We start from the raw sequence: 21,814 nt of genomic DNA on the forward strand, positions 1-21,814 counted from the left end.
ACCTAGACAATCCATATCAATTTCCTAGTCATCCATTCAACTACGCTCTCTTACTTTGCACCAATAAGGAGAGGTGCAGTGTTAATGACGTATTACTAGCACATCGACTGCTAGCAAATTTTTATTTTGTTAATTTCTGAAACAAAAGCAAACAATATTTTTTTTATTACACCCAAGCTCAGTATTACTCGTGAAATTAATCTCTAAGATCACACCTAGGATCGACCTTGCAAAGTCTTTGCAAAGCATCATTTGTTATATATTCCTTTTTTATTTCCATTTTTTTATACCTTAAGTTTGAGTCTTCTATTTCATCATAGACCCTAAATTTTAATAGAGCTTAAATTTTCAAGACCCAAGAGCACCCCCCCTCCCCCCTTGGCCTATCTTAGGTTCAGTCATACCCAGTAGCGTCATTCTTTTAGGGGGTGAAAGGGGGGCAGTTGACCCCCCCATAATTTCAATAGTTGCACCCCTCTTGCCCCCTATAGAAATGCTGGAGCTACGCCCCTGGTCCAACCTGAAGATCGCGATTTTTTAAGGTTTTTCTTGTGGACGTTTCAACAACTATGAAATTTTTGGGTCGAGCCCTGTTTTCTGAATGCTGCCATATTGAACTGTGAAAACAAATACGCCAGAAAAACGTCGTATCTGACATTTTCACACGTCTGAGTTAATTACTCAAAACCCTTTGCTAGACTATTTTCAAGGTGACAATCAGGAGAAAATGTACATCAGGATGGTCAAAATGAGATTAATGATTTATTCTTGAGAACAGCTTAACAAACGGTTTTTAACAGTTATTTCAGAAGTTTAAAATATCAGATATGACTTTTAGGTGTAACAGTGACGATATGGCAACCGTTGCAATCTACAAATCCCCATATGATTAAACAGACAGGAGCATTTATCAATGAAGCCTGAATTCATAAAAGAATCCAACTAGTGCTTTATACTTTAATGTTGAATGCATTTTATTTTATTATCTGATTGTGTATTTGTGCTAAGGTGCTTTGGCTTCAAATATACTTAAGAGCCGTTCCTATAGAGTAGATGGTGCACAGAGGCGGAATTGCAATTCCGCCTCGACTCAAATATATGCCAAAAAGCCGGATCAAAGTGAAAAATTTAATCAAAGACGACCCCCCCAGCTGCAGCGCCTGGAGCAGCCGACCTAATTGCCCCCCCCCTCCCCGCCTAGGAAAGGCTCTCTTCACTTTCATGTAAATTTATCCCACTATATAAAGAAGAAGTAGATTTATCGGATTTTGAATTTCAGTTTCCAGGCAACATAATGACATAAGATGAACAGTTTAAATATGATCTTTTGCCCTGGGATTTACGAAGTGGGAGTAAATATTTGCTTCAGAAAGATAAAATTTGCATATTCAGTAAGACAAATATTAAGTAACGCGAAAAATGTGAGTGCATGCTCTGTTGAAGTAATTTGAACAAATGAATGAACAAATTTTTATTCTTACATAAAAACTGATTATAATTTTGATGGAAGTTTCACGTATTTTTCAAAATTTCGACTTGTCTAGCTGTAATTTTGAAGTAATTATAATTATGCAATTTCTTCAACTTTTGTACTGGCTAGTCTGGCCGTCCATAATCATGCAAAATTCCTGGCAAAAACTGGTTTCAATGCAAATTCTTGATCCAAGGTCACCCATCCTATTACATCGATTGGTGAAGTCTTCAAAACCACTAAATCCCTTCAGGGACATTCACAAAATTATATAGGGGGAGGCAAAATGTATTTTTTTTTTAATTTAGGAAGAGTAATTTTTTCACTGAAAATACGATAAGAAGATGACTTTCAAAGTCTAGAGGGGGCATTTTCTTTAAGAATTTGCTTTTTAAGCTGATTTGAATTATATAAAATTCGTTAAGTTTAAAGTTGCCATCAAACGATTACCTTTAAAAGATATCATCAAGCTCGTATCAAATGATACGAGCCTGGGAAAATTGGCTCAATTTTTGGAAAGGGGGTAAAACGTAAAGCAGCGTGGTGAAAGGGGGGAGGCAGTAAATCCGTGTGGTGGGGCGTTCGTTGCTAAAAGTAAGACAGTCCATTGGAGATAAAGGGTTAATCTCAACATTTATTTTAAATAAACTAATTAATCCAATTAAATAAATCAAATTAATTAATTAAATAAATTAATCAAAACATTTATTTTATTTTAAATTAATTTAACTGAGTTGATTCAATTACTCTTTGATAAAACCATATATTATGAATAGCGAATCAGATATTATGGTGGAGGGACGGTGGGTCTTTGCGAAAAGGGGGGGGGTCCCTGATGCCTCAGAAAGTGCATTTGGTACTTGTACATAATATGGTACCCACAAAAGAAGTCAAGTTTGGTTAATGCTAATAAAAACAAAAATAAAATAGGATTAATATATAATAGTTTAGAAACAAATTTGAGCTTTATATTTGCACATTAGGGGGGTGGGGTGGGGGTGGGGGATAGCATATATTAAGAACGTAACCTAACCTAACCTAGGTACCTTCCTCCCTATAAACTCCGAAAAACAACAATTTAAATATCGTAAACGCAATGAAAACCAGGCATTGCATTCCATTTCTTTATTGCAAATACCCGTTTGGCGGGTTTCGTGTCTCGTTCCCTTGATACAGTTATAGCGGTGGGTACCAGATGGTGAACAATTACCGTGCATTTTTATGCCCAAAAGGTCTTAGCTCTCCTTGAACCTTCAGATGAATATACAAAAAGGTCTGGGGGAAGGTAAAAACTAATATCTAGATCTCTCTTTGCTTAAATTAAGTCTGCATAAGGGTGCTGTAGGGTAAGTGCTGTAAATTGTAGCTCCCTTCTTACTGCAGAAAAAGTTTTCTTTTCTACCATAAAAGCATTCATTCATATGCTTATAAGCACAAATGGTAGAGAGATTTGAGGGAGGGAGCAATTCATGAGCACCGTCAACAAATTTACCAGGAGGGGAGGCAAGTAACACCAGGAACTTAGTTTTGCAAACCCATGCTAATGCTATTCAAAACACTAAAAAAGAAGGTTTGTTAAAGATACTCGGATATGCACTAAAAGAACTAGCTCTTTATGGACTTTCTAGATATATAGAATTCATTAAATATAAAGTTACCCACCATAAGTTACGAGCAGGAAATTTGCCCCATCTTACGGGGGACAATACTCTTAAGAAGACGAACGATCTTGTTGAATTACCATGAAGTTTAGGACATACGAGAACTTATTTGCAGGGGTTTCAATTCATTATCTAAAAAAATATGAAATTTTATATTTTTCCAAGAAGGATGGTCACGGGTACGTGTTTATTTTTTTCCGTGGGGGTAATCATATCGAACAGTGGCACTAGAAATTTGTAAGAAGGCCCACAAAAAAGAAAATTTAACGTTTTGCTGATCCTTTTGATTAGAAGAATAGACTGTACCGAAAGAAAGTAGCATTTTCTGCCATTTGTGGTATAATCGACAGCATTTCTCGTCCAAAGGGTTCCAAAAATAAATCGAATGAAAAATATAAATTTTGAATTTACCGAACAACTACGAGGCGTATGTTTTAATTAAGGTCCGTTTGAACCTAAGTGCACAACGAAAGACTATTTCGAAAAAGTAAATTCATTTTCAGAAAGTGCATACTTTACTCCATTTTTTGAACACTTTTTGAAACAAAGTTTTTTGAAACACTTGTCTTACCTCTCAACTAATTTTAAAATAAAGTCTTTATAAGAACTTGCCGCCGGCTCTAATAACCAAGAGTTCATTGCTGTTTTTATGTCGTCGTCATCTTTTTAGCGGTTGCCACTCATGTGGTAACCGGGCGAACTGGAGACGAAATATGGGTTTCGCATATCACTCCCAGATCGAGGCAACAGAGCATGCAATGAAAACACACAAACACCCCCCTGAAAATTGAAGGCCCGAACATCCTCTCTCCCAGCGCAAAATCATGGCTTCGGTGTTTGGGAATAGGCATGATGTTTTTTTTGTCGACTTCATGTAACGGAGGAACCACTATCAATGCAGAAGCATACTGCCTAACCCTCAGAAGGCTCCGCAGAACGATTAAAAAAAAAAAGAAGAAAAAACTTGGCTGACAAAGAAAATTGTCCTTCTTCTTGGCAATGCAGGACCTCACACTAGTAGAATAGGTCTATTGAATTCTACAAGGCCCCCGTACAAACAGGTTTTTCTAGTAGTTACAGGTCATCACACTCTTTGCCAAGAGGAACGTGTATAACTTGATTGGTGATTAGGATTTGAATAAAAGTAATAGTTTTCTATAAAATTCATATTAGTAAGAGAATTATATTCAAAGAGAATAGCTTTTTTTGAAAGGATATTAGTGGAGAAAAAAAATGAGTGGTGCATTTACATTCTTGGAGATTAATGATGGAACTGACAGCAGCAGCAGCAACGATGTACGAGTACCCAATATGGCTGTGGAAATAGCCGCTGGTTGTAGACTATGTCTTGAATGTGACAATATGTATGCTAGATACTTGATATCATGAAGCAAGTTTAAACCGGAGGAGCAACTGTATTTTTCATTAAAAGTGAATGTCGGGTATATAAATAAACTTCGGTGAGAAGTATATGTCTTGTCGAAATATATTGATAAAAACAAAATGCATAAGTGAATATTATTATTATTGTAATTATGTTCAATAAAAATGTTTCTAAATCAATGGTATTTTTTCTTTTTTCTTCTCTATATTATTAAAGCTTATATTTTGTGTACAAAAAGAGATTATGATTAGTCTGTAGTTTGTTTTTAGAGAGTTAGGACTCTAAAAAAAAAAATGGATAGATTCGAGAAAGATCGAATCATGAAGAATCTAAGTCTTATGGACAAACATTTGATTCTAGATGATGATTTTCTAGAGTTGTCTATTCAAAGGAAGATATTTTCTCGGGGAATGCTTGTTGATATAATGAAAACTTATTCTTCATCATTAGACTAGTGTATGAAGCTTCTACATCGTGGTCCAAATGCATTTACACAATTTATTTATATATTTATCATTACGCAGCAAAACGATATTGTGAATAAGCTTTTAAACGCTTTTTCTTAAAAATTTAGGACTTTTTTTTTCACGATAAAGATGGTGCTCAAGGATGATTTACTCCTCTCTCTCTCTCTATCTCAGACAATTTTTTGACGTTGCTAGCTCAGTTTCATTGTGGTAGTGAGAGTGTCAACACATGACAAAATGTTTCATACAGGTCCACTTTGTATATACACACAGGGTAGCTGGTCATCATGTGAAAATTGCAAAATGATTGAGGAGTATGATGAAAAGTGTAGATTATGCAACCCGTGTAAATTGCATAGAGGATATGCTGTACAAATTAAAGGTTGTAATTCCTGTCTTGAAGAGGTGTGTGACTCTCATCCTAGAGGTCGCCTATGCTCCAATTGTCATTATGATAAATGTAAGCAGTGGGAGACTACATATCCCGGTATGATTGGAAAGAATCCTAACCGGGATTTTAGTTTATTGCTACGAGATTGGTATAGTCGTGGTGTTATATTATTCTGGGAGGAGGACCCAGGTCAACGATTCAACTGTTGGAACAACAAAAGAATATGGTTTCTACGTCATTGGTGTGAAGACAATGGGTGTTTTGATTATAAGCCCACTGATTTTTAGTGGTCTGTGACAGATTGTGAGTCGACTATTGATTACACTTTGCTTTCCAGATCTTAAAGGACGAAAAATGAAGCATGTGTATTACCGATACATAAGTCGCAGATAATCTCAGTAACTAAACCTATGGCGTTACCTCGTTAAGTCACTCTCAACAGTAGAACATGAGACACTGAATTTGCAGGTAAGAAGAAACAGCCTCCCGTAACTTCAGCCAATCTAACTGGGCTAGTTGTCGTTGACAAATACCTAGTAGTTTATGAAATCTAAAGAGTAGAAAAGTCGTTTTATGATGTATATAATTTTTTTTTTTATTAATAAACAATTTAACATACATCTTTATAACATTTTATTATTAGGGCACTAAAATAAAAATTAAATAAAGTTTTAATTATATTATACACTATAAATTCGTTCAATTGAGGTAAGTCAACATAGATGTTGAGAAACTGCTTGCAGGTGTAGCCAAGACATTTAAACATGAAAAAGAGTAGTGCATGAAAGCCGCATGTCTTAGTTGTTAAATCCTGTACTCTTTGTTCATTTTGAATAATATTGGTCCTCCTGCTTTCAATAAAGGAGCTGATGTATGGAACATATAATTTATAAAATATACAAAGAGTGAAAAAAAATTATATGTTATTCGCTGTGATGAAGATGCTTAGCCCAATGCAAAAAGTCTTACTTTACTGACTGCTAAAAAAAAGGTGCATAAGATTTTTAACACTTTGAATTTTTAATATGTATTCCGAGGGTAGGCACTTGGACATGTATTTAGAAATGTATGGATCCATACTCAATAAATAGATTCTTCGATATGTGTTAATGGAGCAATGTCTAGTAGAACACTGCCGTCGGGTGTGATTTCCCAATAGGTTTCGAATTGGCTCAGAGATATTAGCGTGATACTCTCAGTCAGAGCATCGGCAAATGTACACTCTAAACGTACATTCCCTGTTCGTACTATGCTCATATCCTGTGTGCCTGACAAGTCCAAAACAATAACCCCATGTTTTTTTGAACACATTGATTCGGTTATTCCATTTTCAAATAGTTGAGTTCTGATCTATGAATTACATGGCCAGCACGTGCGAACTTCTATAGGATTTTTTGTGAAAAGAAAGAGCGTATAGTGAAATCATGCAAGCTTTACACACGAAATCAGATCGATCGAAAAAATAAATTAATGGGGGGAGCCAGGACAGGAGTCAACTAAACGGAATCAAGTCGCAAAGGCCAACGACACTTGTTAATGTAGTTCTAATTCGATACATTATATATAGCTAGATAGCATAGCGAAAATTTAACTGTTTCTGGTCGTTTTTGGTTGATGGGGGCCACTACTAGTGGTAGTTCTAAAGGATGCTCTTAGATTTTCAACAGCCCAAGCACCAGAGCTCATCCCTTGTTGTTTTCGGACGTGGAGAATTGCCAATTTGATAATGAAATTTACATCAGATGCTGCAGGAAGTGTTTTTCTGAGAATGAAATTCGATGGAGACCTCTGTCGCTTTATGTCAATCTTAATATTACGGGGAAACCATTGGGATATATTGATTATCTCAGGATTTCATTTCACAACTAGATGATACTTCTGGGTCACTGAAGGAGTCAACTCACTGTCAGTATTAACACTTTTTTGATATTTATAGCCCAATGATTGTCCTATCATCTCCTTGGAAGGCTTTGGCGTCATCATACTAAATTTTATGGAGCCTGCATAGTTGGATAAATTCTCTCTAGTACTCATCAATGTCCCATTAATAAATATATTAATTGATTTGAATAGGTTGTGCATAATACAGTTTTCATAGGAGAGACCATCGCCGGCATTTGGAGTTGTATTATCTGACTTTTTTCTTCACCACAACATTTAGATCAATAAATGTTGAAAATCATTTAAATCAATCAATGAAATAGTATTAATTTGAAAATATTTGAAAGGGTATATTGTCCAAGAGGGGTTGTTGAGGGTGAAATTGTTCATAGTAGCCATACTTAACGCTGACAACAACATTTTCAGCATTAAATAGATTCAATGAGGACCTGAGTGATGGATATGAGTCCTTGTGGGGGAGATAAGTCACCTTAAGATAAGTCCTCCTTCTTTAATCTAAGAATCTTCTTCTTCTTCTTCTTCTTCTGTTGCTTCTTGATCTGTGTGGTTTTATTTATAAAAGACCTTGTTTATGTCATTTGATTCATGCCTGGGTGGAGACTGATGAGTGAATGATGCGAGCGCATCCTTTTCAACCCCTCCCCATTTTGTCGGGATTTTAAGTGTTCACCAACGGATCTTGCTGAAAATCTAATATTTTTTTTAACAATCTCATTGAAATTCTTGCCCGACCCACAGACATGTAGTGTTGAGGCAGCAAAATTTGATGCAGCAGGTAGAAGATATTTTTTGGCAAGGGGTAGTGCAGAATGAAATATCTTAACAAATCAGCTACCAAGACCATTACAAGACAGTTTAGTACGCCCCTTGTAATAGTACATTACATTGACTATTTGACGTGGACTCAAAGTACCGAGATAACAGTCGAAATCGGTACAAACACATAGAATTCTTCTATTGTTCATTTTCTTAGGCGGGTGTATCGTCGTTGTCGTTGACAAGGGTTCGACCATGACATGTACTGACTACTAGGACCTGTGAAAGTTATATTGGATCACCTAATTCGCCTCTTAGTGTTAACTGACCGAGTTCAAAAGAGGTCGTGCGTACGGGACCATACTGAAGATGCTTTATATTGGAGTGGTGAACATGTTCTTGATTGGTTTTTCGTTCAAGAACTCGTAGGAGGGGAAATTTTGAATTAACATCCCGATATGTTTCCACAAATGAAGATTAGAGAAATATACAAGTGTCCATGGAGAAGCTGGGTGCATAGTCTGCATAGATAACTTGTTCCATACCACTGACATTTTCTGTCTTAACAAAAATGTTTTTAAAAAAAAGAAACTAAAGTAAAGAATAATTTATTACAATAATTACATAATCAAATGTCTTGTTAACATGAATTATACTTTGTTCAGTAGAGTAATTGAAAGTGAAACCACCTTTTTTCGACTTGCAATTTTTTTGTTGATAACTCGACATAGTTCATGCATGTTATTGTATTCCCTGTAGGGGATTTTAGCATTAGGGTATTGATTAGAGTCAAAAGTTGCCATTGCACCTTCATCACCGAATTCAAACGGTCGTATTTTTATTTAATATTTAAGATCCTTTCTCAGGATGTCATAGGTATTTTTGAGAATACAGTCGACAAGAGCCACTTCATATGCACCGTCAAATTTGATGGCGGATGAGAGTTTTGTACAAAAATCACTTGTTTTATTCAAGTCATTGTAGAGAGGATCTGAAACGTTTGACATTAAATTTAAATATAAATCATTGAGCATTGTCAATATCTTCAACACAAATCCTAGAATCAAAATCAGAGTTGTATCCTAGCCAGCGAATAAGTAACTGTTTCTTACCCCCGCGAGTACGTCTTTTTAATATCTTTTCAATTTGATAGATTTCACTAGCATTTTTAACTTTGATCAATTCATAGTCATAAAAGCCGCCGAGAATCTCTTCATCTTTGGTATCACGCAGGCGATAAGTTATGGGTTTAGTGTCTAGGATTTTTGCCACTTTAAAAAGTTCAGTGGACCACAAGTAAGTCCCCTTTTCAAAAACATTAGTTGTTCTATTAATTCGAACAGTATCACCAACCGTGAATTTATTTTTCTTCTTGGCCTTTGATTCATTGGAATATTGTTTAAGAAAGGTGTCAATTGTATTATGATCCGAATGATGAACTTCCGTTGGTAAAGAGTTGGACAATGAGTGATGAGGCCGGTGATTATAAATAAACATGATTTTATCTAGATCATGAATAAAAGCTGGTTTATTTTTTAATGTACAATATGTTTAAATTAAAAGTCGAATAGTTCTTATCAATCTTTCAGTCAATGCGGACTTTATAGGACTGTGACTATAATGGAGCAGATTAATATATTTATCTAGTGCTTTTTCAACATTAGGATTAACAAATTCACAACCGTGATCCGTTTGAATTTTTTTTATATGAATGCTTTTCGAGAATACTTTCAATTACCTGAGCAACTTCAACACCTCTTTTTGATCGTAATGGACGTACATATGCATAGCGACGAAAAACACTGATTAAAATTAGAATGTACTGTTACTGTGTATTGCGACGTCTTTGAAGCTCATCTAGAGTCAAGAGATCTGTTTGCATTATATCCAGTGGGTAAAAGTCTTTAGTTTTTCGGTATTTATTGGTATAAAGTATGTGATTTCTGTGCAAAGTGTAACTCGGCTCATTGTGTAGATAGTCTTTTACACTGTTAATGCAAACACATTTGACTCTGGAAAGGCTTGTGGGGGAAATTAAGCTCCCTGCCTCTCCAATATTTTCATAAACATCTATCAGAACTTTAGCCATTTCTAATGTAAACACGTTGTGTAACGTCCGGTACCATGTTGTATACTGGCTGCTGCTGCTGCTGCTGCTGGAGGTTGAGACGTTGTCTTTTTTCTCAGTCGCTATCTTCTATCTAACAGGGTTTGTCTATTATGGAAAAATATTGTATGAAAAGCTTATTCTTCTTCAAGCTCATATTTTAATGATGATGATGATGATGATGCACGGTCATTTAATTTTTTTAGAATTTTTAAATTGAAAAAATTTATTTTTTTGTCTATTAATGTAATTATAATTTAGTGTATTTGTGAGTCGTATGTTCATAGAAATTTAATTTTTTTAAAACAGACATTCGATAAAAAAATAATATCTCAGATATTGCCCTGAATTATAATCATTTATCCATTGATCTGAAATTTAATTTGACCACATACAAAGATATAGAGTAGGAGTCGTGTTATTTTCTCAACATAATATTTGGGCCTTATATTTACAATATTAAAAACAATTGTAAAAAAAAAATCCTTCTTTTAATGCTTTCCAGAACCAGCAGCAGCAGGAGACTCTTGAGGAGATGATTCTTTCTTGGGGTCAGCAGCAGCAGCAGTGGGCTTTGATCGATAGTGTTTGTCCACTCGACGAAGTGCATCTTGAAGTAAAAGCAGTTTTTTATCATCATCAATAGTTTCATTGTCGAGGAATTTACTCAGATTGTCCTCAAAGTGTTCGACGGGTGAGAGAGCAAGTTCTATTGGAGTCAATTTATAGGGTTTTGCCATTCTCACTAGAGAAAACCGTTTACACGTCCTGCAATTATTGGCAGTATAAGCGTGAAAAAGCTACCGCCTGCCTGAAGAAGTCGTTTCTTTTTAAAATTCTTTCCTTTCTTGTGAAATGACCATGTACGTAAACTGGAACGATGTTGCTTTGCCTGTTCTTTAACTAATTATTATCGTTGAACATTATCCTCGGTGAAATTTATAAAAACTTCATATATTAGATTAATAAAATCATTGTAAATACAATGTTTGAGTATTGATTTTCTAAGCGGAGGTTTTGAAGTGCTTAGAACTGAAAACAAGTGTCTATTTTCATTTAGTTTCTTCAGTGTCATGATAGCGACTAATAGGTCTTTTTAGTGGTCACTGGGAGATAGACTGTAATTTCATTGTCAAAAATATATGTGACAACACGCAGATCCTCGGATGTATTTTGATTAAGATCCAACAGGATATAACCAGGGGGTTTATTAGTTGCCTGATTGTATGCTGAGAGCAGGACTTTAGGGGCACCTGGATATATTTTTTTATTGAGAGTTATTAGCGAGCGAGAATAGCGAACAACTCTGTAGATGACATAGTACGTACAGTTCAAAGCAAGTGTTCGCATACATTTGCTCGGATGAAAGAGATTGTGTACAACCAGAGTAATGGAAATCTGTTCATGGTGAGAACGAACAGAGAACAATTGCAACATTTGCTGAGACCAATGTTCAATGGATTCAGCCAGATTGTAAATGATCAGCCAAGAGTTTGGTTCAATAATGTTGAAAACGTCATGTCCTTGCATGAACTGTATCTGCACCGATCCCATGGCAGCTAGTGTATTTATTTTATTGTACGACTCCTGCCAAATACTATAGCAATCGTATATTTTTTTTTGCTTTTCTACAAACATATTATCACAATTTTTTATTATTTTAGTTAAGAGTGTTGTTTTGCCCGACATTGAGGGCCCACACAGAAACGATCTGAACTGGGTTTTAAATTGATAAATTTTCAATACCACATGTAAAATGGAGAACAACTAACTGTATACTATCATTGTATATTTACTAAATAATTTTTTTTTCCCTAATCATATGTTACTAAAGAAGACGAAGACAAAAAGACAAAGAAACATATTTTTTCTTTTTTGAAATTCAGATAAAAAAGTAACAATACATTGAAAAAATACACTTTTTTTTTTTAAATTATATCATAATAAAAAAAATACAACAACAACAACAACATGAACAAATTAAAAAACAGATAAAAAACAATTTGTTTACAGAGAAAAAAAAAACATTAAATTAGAGAGAGAGCAATTGAAAAAATAAATTTTTTTTTTTTTAATTTATTTATAATAATAATACAACAACAACAATTAAATGGGTACAGAGAGAAAAAACTTTTTTTTTTTTTACAGAGAAAAAAATATTAAATTAGAGATGGCACTTGAAAAAAAAAAATCTTCTCTAAGACCAAAAAAAAAAGAGATAACTTGGGTGACAGAGCGCCTCCCGCGCTGGCGGCGGCCGCCCCCCCCCCGGGCCGCGAGGCCCCCCCCCCCCCCCAAAGGTTTTTTAGGACATTATTTACAGGACCTTATGTAAACCGAGAGATTCCCTGTGGGCAGAACTTTAGAAATGGTCTGAAGTTAAATAGTGACCCATGCGGAGGATTGTCACACCCTCTTGAAAAACCTAGACATTGTCTGAACTGTTACTCATGTCTCTTTTCTCTACATTTACAGTACAGTTCTTGTACTTCAATGAACTTCTTTACAACAATTTGAATCGTGGACTTGCATTTTGAGTAATACAATTCCTATAAATGTCCATATTGAAATTCTTGTCCACATAGCGCGTGGGTACTCCTTTGCAACGTTTCTTGATTTCCTCGTCGTGTGTCTGTATAAAGTACGCCTTCGGACCTACAAACATACCACGGGAAATCAAGTCGCTACCCGTTTCAGATTTTAAAAATAAAAGTTGATTGGGCGCCCGACGTTTTACTAGCTCAGGGCAAAGACCAACATTCCAATTGGTGTAGTCCATCCGTGAGCTGATAATTTCACCTTGCGCCAAATCGTCCAGTAGATTTGGGGCTCTTACTTTCTGCAGAAGAGACTCCATGTCACCGTAGCAGACCTCTACTTGCCGCTGGTCTGGCCACTGTACCCTGGCAACATTGTAGTAAAACTCCAACTTGAGCTTTTTTTAGATCTCTAAGAGAGCACTGCCTGCTGCACTATTTTTATTTAGGACACTGCGTCTTTTTTTCCGATTCAAAAGTACCATGTCCGGACCAATGATTGTACGGGAAGTGTAATTGGGATCGGCAATAATTCGAGCACAGTGTTCTGGATCGGTCACAACTTCACAACGATTCCTATTAAGAAAAATCTCACCCATTGGGCCGATAACCGAAATTAAAATGAGTTTATAAATTTATTTTTCAACTTTCGTCTGTGCTGCGGAACGTCTGCTGACAAAAGTATCAGCAAATGAGTTTAAATAAGGCTTTTGACTCAATTCTAGTGCTCGGTGAACCTTTGTGAAGTTGAAAAAATTGTTGAACTTAATTTTTAACTATAAATGATTTACATCTATGTTTTTTTTTTCGGCAGTATTTAAGCCATAAGTTTTTGTTTTTTAAGCAGCCTCTGTAGGCAGTCCAACTCGACTATACGCCTATTGAGGGGGCTCAAAGAGTACTTAGTCACATTTATCTTTATACATGTGACAAAAAAATATTTTACTGAATCATGACGCTCGTCTGGTATCTTTACATCACTTTCAAAAAACCATCCCCCCAGTCCAGTTTATTCAACACCATTGTCAATGGTAGGGACCTGGGGCGCTTGAGGGTCACTGAGCCATTTATAGTTACCGCCAGGTCGTGCATAATGGCACCTGGCTGAGGGGTAGAGAGACTTCATATCGAGGACAACTAAATTTGATTTTTTCCCTGTCTTCTCCCCCGTAGGCTCAGTGTCCAAGATCCGGTCTCCGTGACAAACAAAACCCCCCCTCAGGGACCTTTCACTGACCCGATGCTGATCCATGTCAGTGCTCAGCCCGATTTTTTCACAACTACTTTTAAGTATGAGGTCAAAAACTAGATGAATCTAAGAAAAATAATAACACAAATCAATAATAAACTCCTCGTATATTTTATCCGTATTTTTACACATAATATCTAAAAAAGTTAACACGTCCCTTGACAAATATAGCGGGCAGTAGTCAAATCAATTTTTACACCCTCACGCTACCCACACTTTTTAAGAAAAACTGTATTCATCGAGGGTTCAACTACGATCATGAAGACTGTCGTATAACGATTCAATTGAAGGAATAGCCTCCTCGGCGAATCTCGACATGGAACAATAAAAGTCATAAGGAGAGAGGCCTTGGATAGTCAACAACTCATATAAATAATGTTATCATCTGTGTTTGAGAAGTTGTAACGCGGTGTTACCTTAAACGTGAATCTTCTAATGATTTAAGTCAAAAAACGTATTGGGGAAAAAACAGAAGGACCCTAAAAAGCAACCTTCTTTATAGTACTCAAAGCTGCCTTCAACAATTTTCAACATAAATAAAAAAACACGAACATGTTCCGCGGATTTAGATATGATTTTGTACGTAAAGCTGTCTATCACCCCTGAATAATCATCTACTATTCGATTTCTTTGAAGATGTGCCAATGAGGGTAGCACACCATGCAGATCATAGTTAGAGTTATGTATAAAACCGGCAGAAAATGTTGTTGTTTCATTTTTAACTTACATGACTTGAGATCCCAACCACGAAACTTACTTTGCGATGCTGAATTGGAGTCACTAAGTTTAGGGTGGTCCTGCACCACGTCTTTTAGGGCACGGGTATCCCTACGCCCCCAACAAATTGGCTCCCTTTCCAACGCCAACTGCTCTTTATCCAACACTATCATCGGATACTTGATATGACGTAATCGTGATATTGCTTTGTTTGTCGTATTTATGAAGGAAACAACGAACTGGTCCATTCGGCTCTCCTCGTTCATGGTCAAAAAAAACTCGTAACCGTGCCTGGGAGGTGTAATTTCACGACGGTCATGCACATAGGAACATACATCTATGGTCTTTCACTGGAATATATTCTGCTTTGATGGGTCCGATACCTAAACAAGTCTTTTGTCACAATCTAGAGACACTTTATCAAATTGTAAAAGATAATTTTGAAAATTTTAAATGGTAAAATGTCTTTGCCTTCTATCGGCAGTTCAATTCTTTGATTTCCATGAATTTTGCAATGCCCCATGTGATCTGAGAAACTTCGCTCAGATCTCAATGGGGAGAGGCACATGGGACAATAAAAGCAGTCACGATATTTTCTGCCTCGCCAGAAGATCCGACTTATTGCCGCAACAGGAAAAAAATTACCATAAGAATTTACATCTTTGGGGGGTTCGTAAATAACCAATACAAAATATTTAACATGTTCCACCATCGGTGTCCTCTCTGAGTACAAAACCCCTTTTTTATTTGGTTTTTTCCCCCCATCTACAAATTCTGTGCCATACTGGAGAACGACCACCCCCACCCAAACATTTTAATTTGATTTCTCGAATATGCTTATTTCTTTAAAGGACTCCGGATATTGGCACTCTAAACACTCAAAATTTTCTGTAGTGAAATTTTTTCACTAGTTGAAATCACGTTTGTCGAGATTTTTCATTTTTGACTCATGTTTTCCTCTCCTATGAGCCGCTGCTAAAAACCAATATTAGAAGAATTGAAGTCAAGTGTCAAATTAAAAAATCAGAACTCTCCCTGTAATCGAAAAATCCGAGTGACATTTTATTTCGTTATCCCTCACTCCCCTTAAACTAAAGTTTTTTTTTAAATCTAATTAGATTCAGATCCATGAGTTAAATGTATAAAATTGTGGAACCACTTCCTTTCTCGCTAAATGTATTCAAAGTTGAAATTATTTTATTTAAACAGTTAAAAAAGTTGTCTTCAAATTCGTTTAGACCTGGGTAGAAAATCTGGGTGCCTGTCGAAAAATGAAAATAAAAATGTCTACAGATGTCAACTTTTGTAAAGAAACTTTTTGGTTCAATTATTCTTTAAGACCCTCCCGACTCCCCCATTTCTGGATCTGGATATCATAAAGCGCTCGAAGTGTGTTGATATAGCTATGTATATTTTTCACGGTGTCAGTTAAAATAATTAAAGAGTTTTCCTCGGGACGGCTAAAATTTAATCTTTACGTTTTCAAATGACATAGAGCAGATTCTAACAGATAAAAATCAGTCAAGTTCAGGGACGTAGCACTGTTTGCATGTCCCGACCCAGTTTGTTCAATCATATTGGGGGGTTGTGACATGAGATCCCCTAGCACATGTTCTAAGGTGTTTGGGGACAATTGGTCAAGCCAGCCTGTATTGTCCTCTGATGGTATTTCATTATGAGAACCCAGTTCAGATTTACTTGTAGCATCATCATCTAAATATTCGCGCATGAAACTATCTGCCCACTCTGGGTCCTCAAGCATGTCAATATCACAAGTTAAGTCCTCCAGGCTGGCCATTTCCCCAAAAACATCATTAAGGAACCCCTCATGCCACTCTATATTCTCTAGAACCAGTATAGGTTCATCCCTGAACTCTGCTGGTGGTGACATAATTTGTTCTGGAAATATAGGTGCATCCTCCCTCCCTGGTGCTGCCGTTGGTATTTATTTATTTTTAAAATTCAGAAAAAAAAAGTTTTTTTATTTTTTATTTAAAATAATCATTATTTTTTTTTTTATAGTTAATAAAATTTTTTAAATTTATCATAGTCATTTTAACACCCTATTACCAATTAAAAGAAGAAAAAAAGTTAAATTGTCTTATGTCATTCATAATGTCAACTGAACATGTTAAAAAAAAAATATTTTTTTGTCGGTAAAATTTATTATTATTATTATAATGGTAATTTCGAAAAATATACTGATAGAAAAAATTAATTTTTTTATTCCAAATTTTTTTTTTTTTTTAAATAAAAACGAAAAATATTATTCCAATTATATTCTTTTAACATATTCATTGTAACTGTCGATGAAACTTGACCACTGTTCGACTGATGCAGTATGTTGTACGAGTAGTTGCTCCTCGGCTTCAGTTAAAGGAAACGAACTCCATATGTCGGAGCTTAGTGGTGTTGTTGTTACTTTCTAAATAATCCATATCTTCCTCTGTATTTTACCAACGGATTTTTTCTAACTGGTCTAAATAAATAATGGTAAGAGAGAAGAACTTTTTTCTCCATCCATATCAACAATTAAAATGTTGGATGGCCCCCCCCCTTTTTTTTTTTTAGAGCCCTCCTCCCCCCCCCAAAGCCCTCCCAGGGAGAACCCTTGGGAACCGGGGGGCTTCCTTCGAGGTAAGAGGATCGATACCCTTTCCGAGTTGGAGGGGTATCGGATTTCACAACACTGTTCAAATAGAATAGTCTCAAATTCTTTTCTTGAAAACACCTAAGTGTTTCAATGAAATGGCCAAAAACACCTTCATTCAAATAATGTTTCTTAACATTGCTGCGAAGACATATTTGGAAATTATCAAAAAACCTTTTTCCCTGTGTAAATTGCTTATTGAAGATAAACATCTTGATATTTAAAGTCCGATTTGCATGCGACCCTACTTAGAATTCAAATCTGATTAAAAGGCGAGGCTAGATCTGATAAGTATAGTGGATGTATTCAAATGCATTAGGGACAAAAATACCAGTCTAAAAGTGCGTGTTAACTGTATATCAGCAATTGTTTTCGCTTTTCGTTTTTTTTTCAAATAGTTAGTTTTTTTTGTATAAAAGGAATATTGTATTAGAACGCATCTTAGTTATAAGTTACGATGTAAGGTTTTTTTTTTTTTATAGAAATGCATGTTAATCACTACTTTATATATCTATAATTTTTATAAATAAATAAAATTAAATATATTAAAAAAAATTTTTAATTTTTTAAAAAGATATTCTCATTTTAAAATCTTGTCTTTTTTTTTGGAAATATGGATAGAAAAAAAAAATATGTATTTAATTACAAATTCTGATTGGACTTCTATATCTGAACTCATTTGTAATACTTGAGAGAGGTTTGCCATGGAGCCAACGCGGGGGTCAGAGGGTTCTGTCGCTATAAGTTGAGTGTTCGATGGATGGTCCGGCTCGCGAGTAACTTTTCCCGCGAATTTTATAACAGCCGCCCTTGTAGTATTTATTAACTATGTTTAATCAAATCTTTATTTCTTCTAGGCATGATTTTTTTTTAATTTATACAATTCCTTAAAAAAAAAAAAAAAAAAATTTATAAGTTCGAAAACATGCATTTTTGATTTTTGGGACATTAATTTTTTTTCTTTTAGACATATTTATTTAAAAATACGTGGTTTATTTATTGGGATGGAGGCCCTTTTCTAAACTGCTCCTCCCCCCTCTCCTCCTATGTCCATGCTTCCGTGACTGTATTTGTAAATTCAAACTTAAAAAGCAGTATTTGTGTTCCTTATTAAACAATATGGAGAAGAATTGCATATGACAGTCAAGTAAAACTATCAGATTTCAATCAAATGTAGAAATAAATATAACTTTAAGAAGTGGAAAAGTTAATTAGCATGGCTCAGTCAATCCCTCTTATGAGATAATTATGTCAGTTAAATAAAAAGGATAGCTAACAATGTTATTTATTAAATAGTGTTATAAGTTAACAAATTTTATTTTTGATGAAACGGGGGGTGTGGGTTTTGAATTAAATAAATTTAATTAATTTATTATAAAATGCAGAATTTCAAGTAAATATTTTCAAAAAAAAAAAAACATACCTAAAAAAACAAATGATCGTGATAAAAAAAAAATAGCAATGTAAAAAAAAGGAATATTTTTTAAAAATTAATACATTAAAATAATAAAAATTTTATTATAATACAAATTTAACGATTGAAATCTAAGCACTTTTTTTTTTTCAAAAACATACTTAAAAAGGCAGGTTAACTTGATAAAAAATAACACAATAAATTCAGACTGGCCTTTAATTATTTTAAAAAACATCCCTAAAAAAAAAACCATGATCTTGATAAAAAAAAAAAAAAAATGCAAATTATATTGATAAAAAAGTAAGATTTTTTAAAAAATAATAAATTAAAAAATAAACATTTTATTATAATCCCAAATTACCAATATAAAAGCTAAGCACTTTTTTCAAAAAAGTATCTAAAAGACCCGTTGATCACGATAAAAAAAAAACACACCTTAAATGCATAAGGTCATTTATGTTTTTACAAAACCTTGCCAATAAAAAAAAAACCAATTATATTTATAAAAAAGTAAGATATTTTAAAAAATACAACATTAAAAATAAAATTTTTTTTATTATTCCCAAATTTACGAAAATAAATCTAAGAACTTTTTTCAAAAAAACATATAAAAGACCCATTGATCACGATAAAAAAATCACACCGTAAATTTCAACCTATAAGAGAATTAGAGGTTTTTTCAACTCCTAAAAACAACAGGCTTCTAAATGTATAAGTATCCCTTAGTTCTAGTGTAAGGAAAGAATTTCTTCCTTAACTTAATGACAATTTCTTTTTAATAATGAGAATATTTTTTACTCACCAAAAATTGCATAGAATTATCCATTTTTCTATGTAAATGCTTTTTACAAAAAATGCTATCTCGAGTATAAACGACTCGAAACTGATGGAGAATCAAATATGGAATCTAAATATATACAAAAATAATTGCATAACTATGAAACAAGACGTGCTGGTTTTTTGGGCTTATCACCAAAAAGACAGTGAACTTTGAAACCCCGTCATTCTTCTGGCAAAGAGTGTGATGACCTGTAACTACTAGAAAAACCTGTTTGGTACAGGGGCCTTGGCAAATTCAAATGAAGCAATCTACTCACACTCTGCTGGTCAGACCCGTAATTTGTTGGACAGTTTTGTCTGGGAAGTTTTAGATAACCCACAATGCAGTCCTGACGTTGCGGCGAGTAATTACCATCCGTTTCTTCACCTCAAGCAACACCTCAATGGCAAACGTTACAATGATAATGAAGACGTAAGAACGGAAGTGAATTCCTGGTTAGCACAACAGGCGGCAAGTTTTTATACAGAGGTTACTTTAAAATGGTTGAGAGGTATGATAAGTGTTACAACGAACATGGCAAGTATGCTTTTAAATAAAGTAAAGTATGTACTTTTTGAAAATAAATTTACTTTTTTTAAAATTATCATTCTTTGTGTACTTATGATCAAACGGACCTTAATTAAAAAACTCAGTTCGTAAATATTAAGCTTAGAGATGCAGCACGTTGCACGGTGGCGCATTCCGTGGCGCACGTTGCACTTGCTGCACGTAATGCAGCACGGTGCCGCATTCGTCCCTAAATTTGCATATAGTCCATACAAAATGAACGACCCAACATTTCTTTTAAAGCTTCATTTAACTAAACCTATTCATTTTAGGCCTGACAAAACTCACACAGGGGTGTATAGTTGCACATCGGCCATTATGGAGATGGGCCAGTGGATATTTGGGTAGGTGGAGGGGGTGAAACTAAAGCCAAAAAAATATGCTTTTTACCCGAATTTTTGTATCTCTCCGAGAGCCTTCAGATAAATATAGAAGAGGGTTTGAGGAGGCAGGAGGTTAGAAATTGATATTTAATCACTTTTGATCTCTGGTTATATTTATTTAGGCTACGTTTTATCCGCAATATCCACATTTTTTTTAAAAGAAAAGGAAACGGAACGTAAATCTCATGTACTCAAGGATTTCTAGTCTAGCCTTTTTTTTTTAAGAAGAAGAGAGTGTAAGACTTTACCTTTTTGAACCTTATAACCAAGTCTTTTCCAGGGTTCTCTCCTCGAGGGACCCCAATTTACAAAAATCTATGGGGGGAGACTTTTAAAATCAAGGAACTTTTTCAGAATCTAGGGGGTGGGTAATTTTGCTTTTTTGATGAAAATACCAAAAGAAAGGTATTTTAAAAATTTTATGGGGACAATAAAACGCAATGTATTTGTCGACAAATAAGTTTTTCCGAGTTTTCAGATAAAGACAATCCCGTTTGCTAGCTGTAAAGTGAGCTTCGTATTTTTAATTTCTTCGCATCAAACTTTGTGCATTGTAACAAAAAAAAATTAATCAAAGTTGTTTTGCGAAAGAGATTGAAAAATACTGTCTTTTTTTACCGAGCGAAGCTGGTTCCCTGGTATTAATACTCTAAAATAAACTCTACTACCAAGTTATCTTGCTTTCATTTCCTGGTTTATTAGACTTCCCTGCTTTTGCTCTAAGGATTGTTATTGGCATCTCATGCATGGTTCCTCTAGATATTGTAAGTCCTAATGCGTGAGTACAAATCCAAAAGAAGATTACGGATGGGAAATTGCTTTTTAATCGAACTACATCAAGCTTGTCAATCTTTGTTAAAAGTTGATGGTTTGTGTACTCTGTAGATTCAATAAAGTTCAATTAGTGACTTTCAATTAAAACTTGAAGTAAAAAAAGAGGAGAAACTGGTGGCTGAAAGCTTAGATTAGAGTTCGGATAAGAAAGCTTAGAAAGCTTAGATTAGAGTTCGGATAAGAGTGTAATTAAAAATTTTAATAGTTTAGTTGTAGATATAGGATTTTTTTGTTAAAAAGTCGCTGGCTAATGAGTATGTTTAGGTTTTTGGATTGTGTTGTTAAGATGTCAAGAGTGCGACTACTTAAATCAGCTTATTTCGAAGCTCGATGCACGTCTTCCTGGTGGTCGTACCAGGTAAAAGGGGTTTTCCAAGATTGTGGAGGGGGTGGAATATGAAACAATGGATTAGATTTAGATAATGAAATTGCATTGACTCTAGATGTATTTTGCAAAGTCAAGAAGTACAGGTTTGACAGCATGAAAGAAGCCTTTCTGAGTCC

The sequence above is a fragment of the Artemia sp. Qi Xiang Cuo genome, unplaced genomic scaffold, assembly GCF_049724085.1.
Source record: "Artemia sp. Qi Xiang Cuo unplaced genomic scaffold, ASM4972408v1 HiC_scaffold_23, whole genome shotgun sequence".
Classification (NCBI taxonomy): Eukaryota; Metazoa; Arthropoda; class Branchiopoda; order Anostraca; family Artemiidae; genus Artemia; species Artemia sp. Qi Xiang Cuo.